Below are 16,632 nucleotides of genomic sequence, written 5' to 3'. Positions count from 1 at the left end.
CAATGGGCTGTAACAGCGTTTGCTTCCTACTCGAGCAAGAAGCCTTCATCAATACGCGTGTGTTACATTACTATTGTGTAAAGAATCTTTGATACAGCGGTCCACTTCTACTAGCTGAATATCTTACACAAGTGGCAAAAGAGCTGGTTACTTTTACCGGCAAGGCTTGCGCAATTGTGCTTCACTCATCCCCAAACACAAACCCAAAATACCCCCGTCCCAGGCAGGCTAAATTGCTCCTTTCTAGTACAACAAAATAACTATCCACCTTTCTGCACAGGGCATAAGTTCCAAAATGTAAACTGGTGTACTGCAAATTCGGGTGGGAATGGGTGAATGCCCACGTTCATCAGCTCTCGACCCTAATGCTGTCTCAAGAATGTTGTAACTATCTAATGTGTAACTAAGAAACCTACTTTTGGCCCGCTCTCAATGTAACCTTGAACCTACTGTAATATGTAAGAAACCTATTATTGTGCCGCTTTCAAAGTAACCCTGAACCACACCTACTTACAATCACATGTAACAGCGCCTCAATGCCTCTTGGCTGTAGCGCGCTCTACAAATACAAAAAAATAAATAAGCTCTTGGCTTCCCGCTTGTACACTGATGACTAGGTGCTGAAAGGTACAGCGCGAGTACGGCCCACTGCACAATACACATATCCCCACTCTGCCGCATATAACAAACCCACAAAATAACCCCCCTCCTATTGTAGTACTCCCATGCGAGGCCAAATCGACCAGCTCCACGAGAAAACAGTCCAAAAATAACTATCCTCCTTACTGTAAACTAGCATACCATAATTCACACGTGGACCGAAGAATTCCCGTGTTCAGTCGCGCTGCAGAACTGCTGCACATAACAAATCTCACCCCTCGACTAAACATAAACCCCTGAAATACCATAAAATAACCCGCTCCCGTGAGGACAAATCACACCTCTCAATGAGAAAAACACCAATAACATTTTTAAAAAACAACTTACTGAACACATCTCCTGCCTTTGATGCACATAACTCCACAATACCCCGCCCTATAAATCGTCACTCTAAACGAGAACAAAAAAATAAGCATCCACTTTACTGTAAAGTGGTATACTGTAAACGGTGGAATGCCCGTGTCCCCCAACCTCCACCCCGGGAGCATGCCAGTATTCGGCAGCTCTGGACCACGATACTATCTCAAATTACTGCCTTCTTCCCGCTCGAGCAATGATGACGAGTGCTGATGGGAGCAACTCGAGGCTCGTGACTAACCGGGGACGTGCGGACGTACAACCCACGTGACGAGGAGAAGGCGGAGGGACGTTGTATGGTCCGTTTCTCGAATGGGAACCAGACACTTCCTATCGGCTATCTGTCCCAGGATCCGTGCGAGTCCAGAAAGAAGAGAAAAGTTCAGGAGAGGTGCCGAGGAACAGGTAAAGGGGGGATACAGGGAGTGAGCTTCGGCGCCCAGGACAGGCTATGTTCTGACAGATCGTCAAAGAGGAGTCTAGGGAGGCACTTCCTGTTAGATACTCACCCACAGGTGTGGCTTGGTCCCACACTTCCAAATAGACGCTGCCCTGCCCACTACAGGGGCAGCACCACTTTCTGCTAGATAGCCCAGGCTTCTAACAGATAAGAAGCCCGCGACCAAACCTCCTGACACATATACGAGAACTGAGACTTTGCACGACTTCTTCCTGATTGGGGCTTCACTTTACTTATTACTGTTCCAGCGAAAAGTATGGAATCGCCGGCCTGCTAGTTACAGAGCCCTTTGGGTGTCTTTTTTTAAATATTATTTTTTTTCTTGTGTCGTGAGCTTACCTAAGAAGCAATGCATGTGTACTCGGTTTAATTAGTGGCTTACATAGTGGCAACGGAAGTATGCACCGGGTTTGATGCTCTGTTCCTCGGGACACTTGGGGAGGAACTCCGTGAACAGCAGTGTTCCTTCAGTTCGTTACCTTAACTGTAACATCTTTTGGGCCATCTGAACGTCGAGATGTTTTTCCGTGTTACCGGTGCACTGGAAGAGCACTTTTGTTTACGTATCTTCTTTTTTTGTTACTGGCCCAGGAAGGAAGGAGCCTGCAACACAGACACGTTTACTATATGATCCTGATAGGGCAACCTATTATCACTTCAAGCCATATACTTCTCCCACAGATGGGTGCACCACGCTGCTGCCTGTCAAATACTTACTCTGAAATACCGAATGGCCCCTCCCCATTGATAGATGGCTTTCCATTGCTTTGCTTTAAACCTCCTTCCTGACTGACGGTGGACGCTAGAGGCGCCTTGCCCCACAAATAGCTTCCAGTATGACCGTGCATCATAGAGCAGCCATGCCCCCTTAATCGGGGCTTTAAGTGGGCCGGACCCCGGCAGTCTCTAGAGGGGGGGGCGGGGACCAGGGTTCCCCCCCACCCCTCCCTCCTCGTCCGTAGCCGCGACGGGAGATGCTCCCGCCACTTTAGTGTCAGGCAAGCTGACGGAAGTGCCTGCCAGCCAGCCACAGCATCGGTGAAAGTTGCAGTTTCAGCAACGCTGTGGCTGGCTGGCACTTCTCAGTCACTGTAACTTCCCCTTGTCACCCCTCGCGTGGGAGGTCACAAGAGGAAGTTAAGGTCCCTTTGTTTGCCCTCCCCAGGTCACTGCCCCTGCCAGGGGGGGGCATAGGGTGGGTGTGGGGGGAGGCTCCGTGTTCTAATCTGCAGATTAGACCACGGAGCTCCTGGGTTCGCAGATGATCAAAGACGCCTCGGGCTCTGTGATCGAGCTCGAGGCGTATTTGTCCGTTGGCAAAGCTTAATAAAAGATGTCTTGAATTGTGTACTTTTCAAGCCATCTTTTTATAAACGTAGAAATATGCAACACATTTCTATGTTTAAAAAAGATGGCTTGAAAAGTACACCAACCATAGTAAGCTACGCATACAAATATATAAATGCTTACATACATTTATGTGTTTGCACACCTTACTGTATGGTTTGTGCACTCTTTAGGCCATGCCTACCATGGAAGCCACGCCCCAAATGAGCCCCACCCCCTTCAATATCTTACCCCACTTAAAGCACTGCCCTTAATTATGCTAGTGTTGGGCTTGCTACCACATTTATAGTAAAATCGGGATGAACCAAAAATGTATTAGCTGTGTCGCTCCCACCTCTCCACTGTGCTTTAGGCAAGACATCAATACTTTGATTTATAGAGAATTGTACCATATTTTTAAACTATAATTACACAGGTAAGGTAGGACAATATTCCCGACCCCCCCCCCCAAAGCACACACCCACCCCCGACCCGTCAGTGGCCTTTTTGGAAGTTTCTTTGGTGATTGTGACTTGGTCTTTTTGGTGTTAAACAAATACGGTCACAGAGATGACAAATCGGGTAGATGGAGAGAAAGCAATGACATTTGGGAAGAAAGTCTGTACAAGCTAATTTACACCATCAATCCACTATCTGACTGGTATGTAGTAATTAAGTGACAAAAAGTTACTGCTATTCAGAAAAACTTGTGTTGAGGCAGCGCCCATATAGAGACATCTAGTGTCGGAGGTCCGGTAATGATGTCATGAGGCAGAGATAACTCAGGAGTCAGCAAGTAGGAGATATATGTGTTTTATTTAAGTTAAAGGGTAATTACTATAAATAAAGGGGAGAGGCACAAGATGGGCATCCTTCAGTTAGCATCTCCCATCCTGAAGCGCCCAACTGACATTCCCGGAACTCTCAGGGACACACCATTACACATCACTGTAGCATTATATAGCTTGCATTGCCTAGTGCCATGCAAACCAATACCGCACATCCCCTTCCCTTACATTGGAACAAGCAAACAACAATTCACATCAAAGGAAAGCAAACAGAACCAATAGGAAAGTGACAAATGAGAACAAATAATGCAGAAACACAATAGGTGGGATGTTGTCTAACCACATCAACAGGAACCACAGATACAGGACATTGATTCCGTGAAATGCTGAAAGAACATTCAATGCACTAAAAAAAAAGTAATTCAATATGGAACATCTTTATGCAACCGTATACCGCTTTTGCATTCACTGCACTCAATATATATATCCCATGGTCATTTTTCAATGGTCACTCAATATCCAGTGTATCACATGGTCATTCAATATGGAACATCTTTATGCAACTGTATACCGCTTTTGCATTCACTGCACTCAAAATATATATCCCATGGTCATTTTCCCATGGCCACTCAATATCCAATGTATCGCATGGTCGTTCAATACCATTCATTTGGACCTATTCAATGAGATATATATATATATATATATATATATATATATATATATATATATATATATACACACACACGGGTCACTTCATATCATTCAATATGGAACATCTTCATGCAACCGTATACTGCTTTTGCATTCAATGCACTCAATATATATATCCCATGGTCATTTTCCCACTGTCACTCAATATGTATCACGTGGTCATTCAATATGGAATGCACACATCCCATGGTCATTCAAAGTATTTTATAGTTATTCAATACACTCATCCCAACATCATTCACCATATTCAATTGTGTATCCTACGGCCAATTGTACCACCACCCAATGTGGCACATGCTAATAATACCTATTTATCATGGGTCCCTCTAACTATAATTAGTAGTCACATAACATCCATGTAAGTAATGCATAACTTTATAACATGTCATAGAACATTAAATAATAAATGATTTCATTTAAACCGGGTACTTTGCAGTATTTATACCATTTAATTTTGGGTATAGTGCAGTACACATTCATGACAACACACACAATTAATACAGTTCTCTGAAAAAGATAATTTCAAAAACGCCTTCTAGTTTAACCATTTTATCAGCATGTTGTAAAACACATCCAAGAAAAGGTTGGACAGCGGTGCACACCTAGTTTGTCAAAGTTAACCCAAAATCAATCTTCAATATTTTAGGTGCGGGGGAGGAACTGGGGTCATGGCACAAAATCCCTACACTAGACAATGAAAAGATAGAGGATTCAACCTAGGAATCCTCCCGTCCCCTGCACACTTTCAAATGTTTGGAAAAATCCAATACTGTCATATAAACAAAAAGTAGGCTAATAACATAAAATCTTGTTAGTATCAGAATTGGGCACAGTTATTATGAACCAAAGGTATTTTATAAAAAGAATATGATTCAAATTCAAAAGAATGTTTTACAAAAAAAAGAAACAATGTAGCATCAAATAATAATTTAAGCGATGATGGAGTCCGATAAAATCGGCGACGCGTTTCGAGGATGCTTTTCCTCTTCTTCAAATGGCCATAAACGGACTCTTCAAACGAAAAAGAGAACATTGATTCACAATCATATAGTTAAAGTACTGAGTCTTAGCTTCTTACAAGTACTAAACATCTATATCCAATATAAAAGTCATATTTTTGGGAGTTCAAAGATCTTACCAAACTCATAAGTACAATGTCTATATCTTCTCCTCTGTTATAAATCACACTTATATTTAGACATGCAATCGGTGAAACATGATCAAGTTGCATATTTCTGTTAATTAATATCCTAAACGAGCGTTAGAGGTGAAAAGCCCACCATGAATATTCCACACCCTCCGGAGTTGACTATAATTCATCTTGCAAGTCACAGCCTATTGATGGTAAAGAGTAATAAGGTTGATGGTTACCCTCATGGATACGTGAAGTAATCCACAATGTAGAGAAAAGGAGCCATTCAATGTAACGGGAAAGCCGCTGAAAGATCTGCAATGGGTCCAAATTTAGATCCGGGGGAAGTCATCCGTGCATTCCAGAGAAAGAAATAAAAATCCAACACACAATACTAGCCACTCACACGCATGTGTCACACCGCAGTGTTCGATCTCCCCTTTACACACACAAATGCAATTGTATTACAACATTACATCATAACTTTTCCATCCAATAAATCTGAAATAAGTGAACAAAAACATTAGTGTAACACTGGATCAGCATATAACTTCATGACCTGGATGCAGTACCTAAAATTTGTTTATAAATATATGTATGGACTTTTTTTTTTCCCATCCAATAAATCTGAAGCAAATGAAATTAAACATTAGTGTAACCCCAGATCAGCATGACACTTGGTGACCTGGACGCGGTACCTAAAATTCTGGGGACAGACACGTCACCTGTACATGGCTAAAAAAAATAGAGCATCTTTACTGTCTCACCTGCCATCTTGCGGATAAAACGAAAAATTAATATTAATGTAAAATTTTCAAGGTAGCACTACAAGTGTGCCCCATCGTTTTATCATCTCAACTGCATTTGAATTTCTACAGTATGACATATTACATATGGACCTGTATTTTTAATTGCGCTATGTGCTTTTGAAAAAGTGGAATAAGATTGATACTATAATTATATAAATATGGACGATTGAATAATTTTATTTAAACAATGTGAGAAACATGAAAGTGGTCTGAAAAACCGATCCTATATTTCTCATACTGTAGGGATTTACCCAGGATTTTCAGTCAAAAATGATGGGTAAGAGAAATGATCTTGTTTCTTTATCGCTATATCTGTGATGGTGCCAAATGTCAGACTGCAAATCTACATCATTAATATTTATATTGGTTACTAAAATATATATATATATACATTGTAAATGTTAAGCTGAAATATGGTCATTATTGGATATTAAGGAAAAAATGTAGCTAAAGAAGTGATTTCTTTGAATTATACTAGTCACATGACAAATTGTGCTAAAACGTCTTTTCTATTTTTTCTTTTTGACTTTTCTTGTATTTGTGTTTTATGTCCACCTGCATCATATGACATTATTAGTTACTATTGCACTGGGGACTATCTGATTTATTTGACTACCTAATATTTTGGACAATCTGTAACAAATTTTAAACACAACCCCTTACTTGGGTTTTTTGTTTTCCCTCCTTTTTTGGTTGGTACATTAATGGTTTAACAATAATGTACTTTAACCTTTAATCAGAGCAAGAATATGAATTTAAATAGGATTGAGTTGCTTTATTGCCCTAACTGTTTTGAAAAAGGCTCTTGATCAGCCGAAACGCGTGTTAACTAAAGGGCTTTGTGATTTCAAATGGAAAACTCTTGAGTTGCACATTTAGTTGCATCATGTGATCAAACGTATAAAACATAAACGTGTTTTTTTTAAACTTATGTGTGGCACAATCATTGTGTGGCAAACCACTTGGTCTGCTAAACCACTATTACATCAAACGCCCTGTGGAAGACCGGATTTGGCTTTGTGGACAACCTACAGATTTGGGCTTGGGGTGTTGTAGCCACCAAGGTATACGGGGAACCCATGCATTTCTGAAAAGACACCCGTGGGAATCCAAAGAGTTCTGACTTGTGCGAATCGCCCTAGAATGTATTACCCACAAGGCCGGCAAAGTCCAAAATGTAGGGGGAAAACAAAATATTGAGACATTTACCACCAGGAAACCACCGAAACACGCTGGCAACAACACATGTCCAACCTTCCCACATATACAAAATTAACCTTGTATGTAGCTACATGCACAATGTGTACTGCCAACTTCTTATACCACATGCAAGACTTGTGTGCTGCATGGTATGGCTCAAGCAATTGGTCTGTTTTATCTACTCTTTACCCCCCCATGTAATTGTTGTAGTCCAGAATACACTTGGATGTCCGCACTTGGTGAGCCTGCCCTTGCACAGTGACAAGTGAAGTACTTTCACCATGAATAATACATAGCATGTGCACATCCCTTCTGTTACAGAATTTTACTGCCAACAATACATCATGCCACAATGCAATACATGCTCCCCTGTCCAGCTTCTTACAAACACTTTGTCTGGGGAAGCCTTTGCGCTTACTACGGATTGTAACGCATGCCTGTGTGCCCACATTGTACAATTCCTTGAAGAGTGGTTTTCCTGTGTAGAAATTGTCCATATACAAATGGTGACCCTTGTGGAACAATGGTGTGGCACTAGCCCAAACAATCCTCTCACTATCCCTAAATGGGCTTGGCAGCCCGGAGGGTTTATGCTCCATTCTTATCCAGTGTACACTCTTGTTGTAGACATACCCAGTGGTACTTTCACACACAACATGTAAACTTTGATCCCATATCATGCCGTCTTGCTCAGAATATACTGCTTGAACAGTAGCAGACCTTTCAGCAATACCAATGATTCATCAATGGATATATTTAGGCTAGGAACATACACCTCCTGAAAATGGCTGAATTATTTAGAATGGCTTTTCACAATTTGGGTCAGTTATGGGTAATGCAGCTGAGTTGTCTTTGAAATGCAGCAAATTTTGCAGTGGTAGGAAACAATCGCTACTCATTATTGCTGGAAAAATAGGGCTTGTAAGTGCAGCTTCAGTAGACCAGAAGCGTGAGAGACACACTTTACGCACTATTCCCATGAGCAGAGTGAGACGCCAACATTTTTTTATTTGAACATCTGTAGTTGGAACCCCAGACCGTGCTCTGGAATGGGGTTTCATATTGGCACCCCTGTTCATCATACAGATTGGTTTGCTCAACCACATCTGAAATGAACCCATCATCCACAAAATGGTTGAAAAAGTCAATAGGCTCAAAACCATCTGTATTCTCTGTGCACCCTGATATTCCAGTGAAAGGGGGCACAGCAGGCTGAGCCATTGGTGTAGGCACCCAGTCCGACTCATCGGCCATGTCATGACCTGGCACGTCCTGCATGCTCCCTCAACCTTGCAGGTAAACTTGTTGTGCAAAGTGTCAGACGAGGTGAATGTACCCCTTCATTCTCTTCCTCATCAGATGAAGGGCTGGAACTACCCTCAACCGAAAACTCACTTCCCAAATCTACTGCATGCTCACCCCCGGAAGCAGATTGTTTGATTCCACATCCGGATCTGTGCCTTGCTTTGACCCAGACTGCATCAGTAAATTAAAAGCCTCCTCACCAGATATCTGACGTGACGCCATGACTGCTGTCGCGATCAAAACCGTTACTGCCCAAAGAACAGATAAAGACTCAAACGCCAAGTATCTTTGCTTTTCCAAGTATGAAAACAAGTGTAGTAAGTGTTATTGAATGAAATACACCAAGACCACACAATTACGCCAAAATGTCCAGAGTCCGCTCACAAACTGTAGCAGCCCTCTAAAATGTAATCTACTCTCAACACACTAAATAACATACTAATTTGCAAAGGTGCAGCTCACTGCTTACTTACAAGTTGTTAGAGTGCAACAACACATCTCTACCTACAACAAAGAGAACACAAATTCTAAGCTAGATGTAATGTTTACTTATACATTACACAAATACAAGCGTGGGGAAAGGCATAGAACCCACACAGACCATTCGAAGACACCCACCATACATTGAACCTTCCACTCCCTCTTGGGGTGCAGGTGGATGGCAAATGCAGGTTAGAAACAACATTGTAATGTATTTGTAATTGGCTGAGGTGAAACGGCGGAGCCGCACTGGACCCCGAAAGTGAAGATGAGGAAAGTACATGGCAGGCCCATTCAAGAAAATAGCTGGAACACTTTCCACAAAACCCCCTGCTCATTCACATAGGGTCGGGTTGGAGAGGGAAGGTTGCAAGCACTGAACGACTGCAAGGGCCAGCAAGTGCAAATAAGCTCAAAAATCTGGTGATGCTTTGCAAAGAAATAGGCAGCAGTTGACATTGAAAGAATGTGTCATCGCTCCACTGCCAAAACTAGAATTAGTCTCTATTTTGAGGAGGGGTAAACAAAACTCACGAATGTCCCCCGCAGCATTCTTCCTGTTAGGCATTATGATGGGATCACTAGGCTCCCTTTTGATGGCGATGGTTGTAGACGGCTTCTGAGTAGTAGTTTTTGGAGTACAGAAGCACGTGTCACTACCACGTGAGAAGGCATTCCAGTTTTTAAGGTGTAAGAAGTGCTACCAACGGGGTGTGGCTTGGATGGCCATGTGAGAGGACGTACTCCGGAGGAGCTCCTGTGATCCTGTAATGATCCGCGATGTAGTTGCGGCCGCAGATGCCTGCCAGCGCTGGAAAATAACACACTTGTTGCTGAATGCAGGGAGCGTACTCGTTGAAGCTCTGGTGCACGGGTGATGCACCGCTACAAAGTTATAACCGTTTTCATAACACGAACGCTGGATTGAAAAGGTGAAACAAAATGGCGGCGAGGGACAAAGAAATCTTTGGATACTTATACTTGGGGGCGCTGCCGTGAGTCCAGCCGAAAACTGTGATCGCTGGACGTGCCCTGCCCAGAGACGTGGACTTGAGGGGGGTGGGGGCGGCGGCGCTGCTAGAGCGCTGAGGAGCGGAGCGTGCTGCATTGACCGTGCATCAGCCCTGTGAGCTGAGGGGAGCGACAGCACGGCCTCTTCAGAGGCACGCAGTCAGTACACGCATATGCATCGCCGGCGGCTGAAAAACTAGAGGAGCACAAGTGAACCGGCGGCGGGTTTCGGGCCCGCAGTGCAAACAGACCGAGCGCTTGGAGAATAATAAGATACATTGTATCTGTGCGCCCCACTGACAAACGAACAAGCGCTACGCTGGGCATCCGGGGCTGGCCGCAACATAATAGCGGTGGCCCCTTTGCCTGGAGAGAAGGAGAGTGGCAGGAGCAGCACATACGACGGCTGGGGATAAGACATTACATATGAGTGGTGCAAGAGAAAGATTAAAGGGGCAGCCAACAGCCCAATACTGATGCCCCACACGATCAACAACATTGCTGCCTGGGCTGCCCATGGATGGTGCGGTGGCCAGTGCTGGGGGCGAGCTAGCACACAGAAGATAAGGCACGCCCCAGGGGGCTGCCCCAAAGAGCATCGAATGCTGCACAGACCACAACACCGAGGGGCCGAGAGACGTATTGCTGCATATATGAGGCCCTGAGAGGGGCAAGGGGGTGCGAAGGGATACCCGCGGCACACGAGCCAGCGGCGGTGAATGGTGGAGTCAAGAAGAGATTCAGTGCATGCGCCCTGGCCTGCGAACTCTGAGGATGGTGGAACCTCATTGAGAGCCACATTCGGAAGACGGCAGAGGCTGATCTGGGACATTTGCTGGTACCCAGATACATTGTGAGGCGGCCTCCTCTGCCAAGGAGCTGGGGGGACAACACCTTGGGCTGGACTGTGGCTTGAATGGCCTCGGAGCCGACAGAGGGCCGTGGTGCGAGAACGCTAGACCAACGGGTGCATATGACTACTGGCCACTGAGTGATTGTAGCGGAGACCGGCGGTGCTGCACTGCGTGGGCGGACACGGCCCATTCAAGGTGGGGGGCGAGCAACAAAACACACCTGGGCATAGCTGAGTCGGCCCCTGCACTGCCAGGAGTGACCTAGCGCCACGTGAACTCCCTGCACGTGGGGTGGTGCTGCCAGCTTTTGCCCGGACTGTATAGCAAGAGGTCTTCCAAAATTGTCAGGCCCAAGAACATGCAGTCCATGCTGGAGACCTATGCTAAGTCGCCCCCGGACGCAGAGGGGAGCAAAAGCAAGGACAGTAGTAAAACGGTAGCGGAAACACCGGGCACGATCCGGGACGTGCTGGCAGCGATAGCAGACCTGAAGTTGCCTGGGAGATTAAACTGGGCCTGGCAATGAACGAATTGAAAGTGAGCCTGGACCTCAAAATTGGTGCGGTCCAGGAGGAAGTCAATTTGCTGAGGCAGGAAGTGCGTACGATTGCAGAGCGCACTGGAAACTTGGAAAAGGAAATGGCCCCGAACACGGCGCCCATGGATCGGAGCTCCATGCCCTTGTGCAGCGGGTGGGCAACCTGGAACAAAGGGCGGAGGAGGCAGAAGGACGCGCCCGATGCAATAACATTCGCATTGTTGGTCTGCCGGAAAGAATGGAGGGACCTAATCCGACAGAATATGTGGAAACCATGTTCCTGCAGGAGATAACAGGTGGAGCACTGACCCAGGGGTTTGCAGTTGAGAGGGCGCATATGGCCTTGATGAGAAGACCGCTCCCAGGAGCCCTCCCACGGCCACTGATCGCAAAGATTCTGAATTACCGGGATCGAGAGAAGATACTGGAATTTTTTCAGAAGGGGGGAACGATCGAAAGGGGGCCGGCAAAAATCACGGCGTACCCGGATTATACTTTGCATGTACAGTGCAGCGGGATGAACTACGGGGCGGTGAAAAGAAGGTTGAGAGATGCCGGCCACCGTTACATGTTGCTCTACCCAGCCAAATTGAAAGTGTTCTACAAGAACAAAACTCTGTTTTTTGAGACTCCGGAGGATGCTATGGAATGGCTGGATATGCAGTATCGCCCTCAGGAACCGGATGTCCAGACGGGAGTCGCAGAAGATAAGTAGTATGCAGCCGAGTCACCCCTGGTGACATAGATAAGACATTGGGACTTGAATATAGTGTTAAATAAAGCTTGTGAGGTATGTGCAGTAACAAATTAGTGCTGGCGGGTCCCGGTGGACGCAACTATTTCATTTCGATAAGTGGGAGCTCCTAGAAGACAATCCTTGAACCCCTTAGTAGTACACTTAGTTAGGTCACTGTTAGATCGGTGACACCCGGCAGGGTCCTAGTCCTCGAGATAGGACCAGACGCGGGTGGGCCTGAGATCCAGGGATGGAGCTGGGCACTTGTTGGGGTTGGGTAGGATGCTGGGAGGGGAAGGGTGGTGTGCAGTGGGGTGGAGTTTTGGGAAGGTGGGGAGTTGTGGTTGGTGGGAGGGTTAAGAGTTGGACAATGGGCCTTCAGGGAAGACATCGGAGGGGAGGGTGGAGAAGGGAGTACACTGAGTAGATGGCGTAATCGTAACCTCAGAGTGGTGAACTGGAATGTGCGGGGCCTCAATAGCTACCTAAAACGTAACAAAGTGATGATGTATTTAAGGAGGATGCACATCAACATAGCCTTGCTACAGGAGACCCACCTCACCAAGGAGAAGTTGGAGGTGGTCAGAAGAAAATGGAAGGGTAATGTCATAGGCTCCGCATATTCGGCATATGCAAGGGGAGTGATCACCTGGGTGGCACCGCATGTGCCATTCCAGTTGCTCAGCTCTACAATAGACCTAGAGGGTAGAATGGTGGTGGTGGCAGGACTCCTGGAAAATAGGGTGGTGAATATTATAAATCTGTACGCCCCTAATCCTGACACAGCGGCATATTTTAGGTCCCTATACAGTAAAATAAGCCCCCTGGTGGGTGGCGCGGTGGTATGGGGAGGGGACTTCAACTGCACCCTGAACCCCAGGATAGACGGGTCAGATGATAAACCAGTAAAGCCGGCGCCAGTGTCTAAAGCATTGAGGACACTATTGTTAGACATCGGTCTAGAGGATGTGTGGAGAAGACTACACCCAACGGATAGGCAGTATTCACACTATGCAGCGCCACATGACCTGCACTCAAGGTTGGACTACGTGTTCGTAGCGGCAGAGATAACGGGAGAAATGGGGGGCTGAATACAAGGCAAGGGTATTATCTGACCACTCGCCTTTGGTCGTAGAGTGGCAATATCAACCCCCCACCAGAGCGCGCATCCCGACATGGAGGCTCAGAACTGAGGCGCTTCTGGAGGCGGAATTTCGAGGATTTGGGGGAGGCCATTGAAGAATACTTTGAAATTAACACGGGCAGTGTACGTTCTATGGCAATAGTATGGGAGGCATTGAAGGTAGTGGTGCGTGGGGTAGCTATATCAAAATCTAAGGGGCTCCCAGGGGGTATTGAATAGGAACTGCAAGAAACCGAAAGAGAGCTAGAGGGCCTTACTCAATGTGAGGGCACCACCCGGGGGAACAGCGCCAAGATAAGGGACTTGCAGATAGCTTCTGGCGACAGACTGTAAATTAAACTATAAGAAATACACTGAGAGGTTACACGCAGGGGGGGATAAGCCGGGTAGACTACTGGCTTGGTTATACAAAAATGAGACCCCCCGCTCGGTGATCAGAGAGGTCAGGAATGCGGAAGGTCAAATCTGTGATACCCAGGAGGGGGTAAACGGGGAGTTCCTCAAGTACTATAGACGATTATATGAGGATAGCCAGGAAATATTGGAAACAATTGAGGATATGGGGCTGCCCACCTTGGATGACTTAGAACGAGCAGATTTGGACGCCCCTATTACCCCGGACGAATTGGAGGCAGTGATTCAACACCTCCCTACACGTAAAGCGCCTGGGGCGGATGGGTTACCCAGCAAGTTTTATAAAACATATAAGCAGGAGCTACTCCAGCCGCTGCTGGCCATGTTTAGTGAAGCTTATGAGCAGGGGGGAATTGCCGGCGTCCCTCCGCGAAGCAGTGATTGTCCCGCTCCTGAAACCAGTTAAGCCGGAGGTGGAATGTGGGTCCTATAGGCCCCTGTCCATGCTAAATCAGGATAGCAAAATACTCACGGCAGTGCTAGCTAACAGGTTAAAGAAGGTAATCGGCAAGTTGATACACCCAGACCAAACGGGTTATGTCCCCGGCAGAAATATTACAGACAACCACAGGAGGCTACACCATATCATTGATCAAACCAAGGAAGACTCGGGCGAGATGGCTATCGTGTCATTGGACGCGGGTAAAGCCTTTGATTCAGTGCGGTGGCCGTGTTTGAAAGCGACCCTGAAAGGATACGGTGGGACCAGGATATATCAGATGGGTCCAGATGTTATACAGCTCCCCGATCGCGAGAGTTAAAACTGGACCCACAATTTCAGACAAATGGCAACTTAGCAGGGGGACCAGACAGGGTTGCCCCTGGTCACCCATGTTATATGTTCTGGCATTAGAACCGCTGGCAATGTGCCTGCTGCAACAATACGGGGAGGTGGGGATTCGTACGACAGGGGGCACACACCTGATATCATTGTATGCCGACGATCTGCTCCTCTACTTGCGGTTCCCGGAGGAAAACCTGCAATATGTGTTGGAGGTGATGGATCGTTACGCCACCCTCTCGGGCATATCGGTGAACCCGGGGAAGTCTAGCTTGTTCCCCTTGGGGAGATATAGGAGCAACCCACCGGAGAGGTTACCCGTCCTGCAGATACCCTGGCAGACTGTGACATTCAGGTATTTGGGCGTGAACATTTACCATAAGTTAGAAACAGAGCACAAACATAATACAGAGAAAGCGATCGAGGGAATTAGGAACAGCATGGTGTTCTGGTCTAGATTACCCCTAGCCATGATGGGGAGAGCAGCTCTGCTTAAAATTGTCATATGCCCAGACTCTTGCACTTTTTTGTGAATGTCCCGTACCTGATCCCCAGGCGCTTTTTCGGGAGACTCCATGGCATGTGCAGGGGCTTCATATGGGGCAACTCCAGGAGTAGGGTGGCCCTGTGGAAGTTACAGAACACTTGTGAAAAGGGGGGCATAAACCTGCCAAATTTTGAACTGTATTACTTGGCAGGACAGCTGTAGTATGTGGCCAGGCAGTTGTCCGCGGAGGACTCGGCAGAAGCTAGGTTTTTGCAGGGTGACTCAGCCCCATAGTTTTTAAGAGAGACAGTGTGGATGCATAAGACTGAGATAGTGGGGAGGGGAAGACTTCTGGTGCTGGGCTGCGAAGTTTGGCGTAGGGCAGGAAAACGGTGGGCGACCCAGACCCGCTCTCTCAGAAGGTCCCGCTAGTGGCGCTATGTGGGCATGATCCCCAATTGTTCGATGTGGTCCGCAGATACTGGGAACCGGTGGGCCTGGCCACCCTCGGAGATATATAGCAGGAAGGGGAGATATTGGAGTTTAAGAGGTTGCAGGAGGAGACGGGAGTACATAGAGGCCAATGCATTACATATACCAAGCTCATGAAACGGGTAAGAGGAAGGTGGCCTGAGACGGAACTAGCGGAAGAACCCGATGCCACCCTGGAAATGATGTATGATGTCTCAGAGGGTGGGCATGAAATATCAAGTATATATGAGCTCTTAAGAGCGAAGGCAGAGAGGGAAACGCTAGAGTCGAAGCATGATTGGGAAGAGGAGATAGGGGAACCCATGACAGACAGTGGGACAGAGCTCAAAGGTACCATTAAAAAGGTGTCCAGGAATGCGAGACTCCAGCAGATCCAGCTGTACGTCACCCACAGGGCCTATTTGACTCCTGGAAGAATAGCCAGGTTTGGAGGCTCAGCCATACAGAAATGCCCCAGGTGCGGTGAGGAGGAGGCAGGGTTGCTGCACACGTTCTGGGCTTGCCCAGAGGTGCACAGATTCTGGGAGGAAATAAAAATGAAAATGGCCGGAGGGGGTGTGGTGTTGGATGTGGGGTCAGCTGGGGCATGCATGCTTGGGAATTTCCCCAGGCCACGTAATCTAAAGCACATCAACAAAATGAAGGATCTGGCCTACATCCTCGCCAAGCGCAGGAAAGCAATGTGTTGGAAGGCGGCCCACAGGCCCAGAGTGGAGACATGGTGGGCAGATCTCCTGAGATGGGCAGAAGCAGAAACCGCGGTTTGGTTTGAAGCTGCCACCGGGGGGGAGAAGAGGAAGTGGGACCCCTGATGGCCTGGAGGCAGCTAGTGACCTTAATGGCAACCCCTCACCAAGCCAAACATGCATCAGAAGACTCAGAGGAGTCGACACAGATGAGTCGACAAGTACTGAGATTCCCGGAAATGCTCACGAAGATGACAC

General features: G+C 46.7%; 1 protein-coding gene across 2 annotated transcripts in view; it reads left to right on the top strand.

The window, feature by feature from the left end:
• The first annotated feature begins 1,295 nt into the window (after positions 1-1,295).
• The window catches only part of WASF2 (WASP family member 2), a 586,462-nt gene continuing 571,125 nt past the window's right edge, over positions 1,296-16,632 (top strand). Inside the window, exons 1-2 of one of the 2 annotated variants that reach the window (XM_069622905.1) lie at positions 1,308-1,422; positions 6,490-6,523. The gene's annotated coding sequence lies outside the window, so the exon portion shown is untranslated. Of the gene's footprint in view, positions 1,423-6,489; positions 6,524-16,632 lie in introns of both variants that reach the window. The other variant, XM_069622904.1, reaches the window with a different exon arrangement.

Source organism: Ambystoma mexicanum, chromosome 11 (assembly GCF_040938575.1).
Source record: "Ambystoma mexicanum isolate Mex_15411 chromosome 11, UKY_AmexF1_1, whole genome shotgun sequence".
Classification (NCBI taxonomy): Eukaryota; Metazoa; Chordata; class Amphibia; order Caudata; family Ambystomatidae; genus Ambystoma; species Ambystoma mexicanum.
The sequence above is the reverse complement of the archived record's forward strand: the minus strand, read 5'-3'. Positions and strand labels throughout refer to the sequence as shown.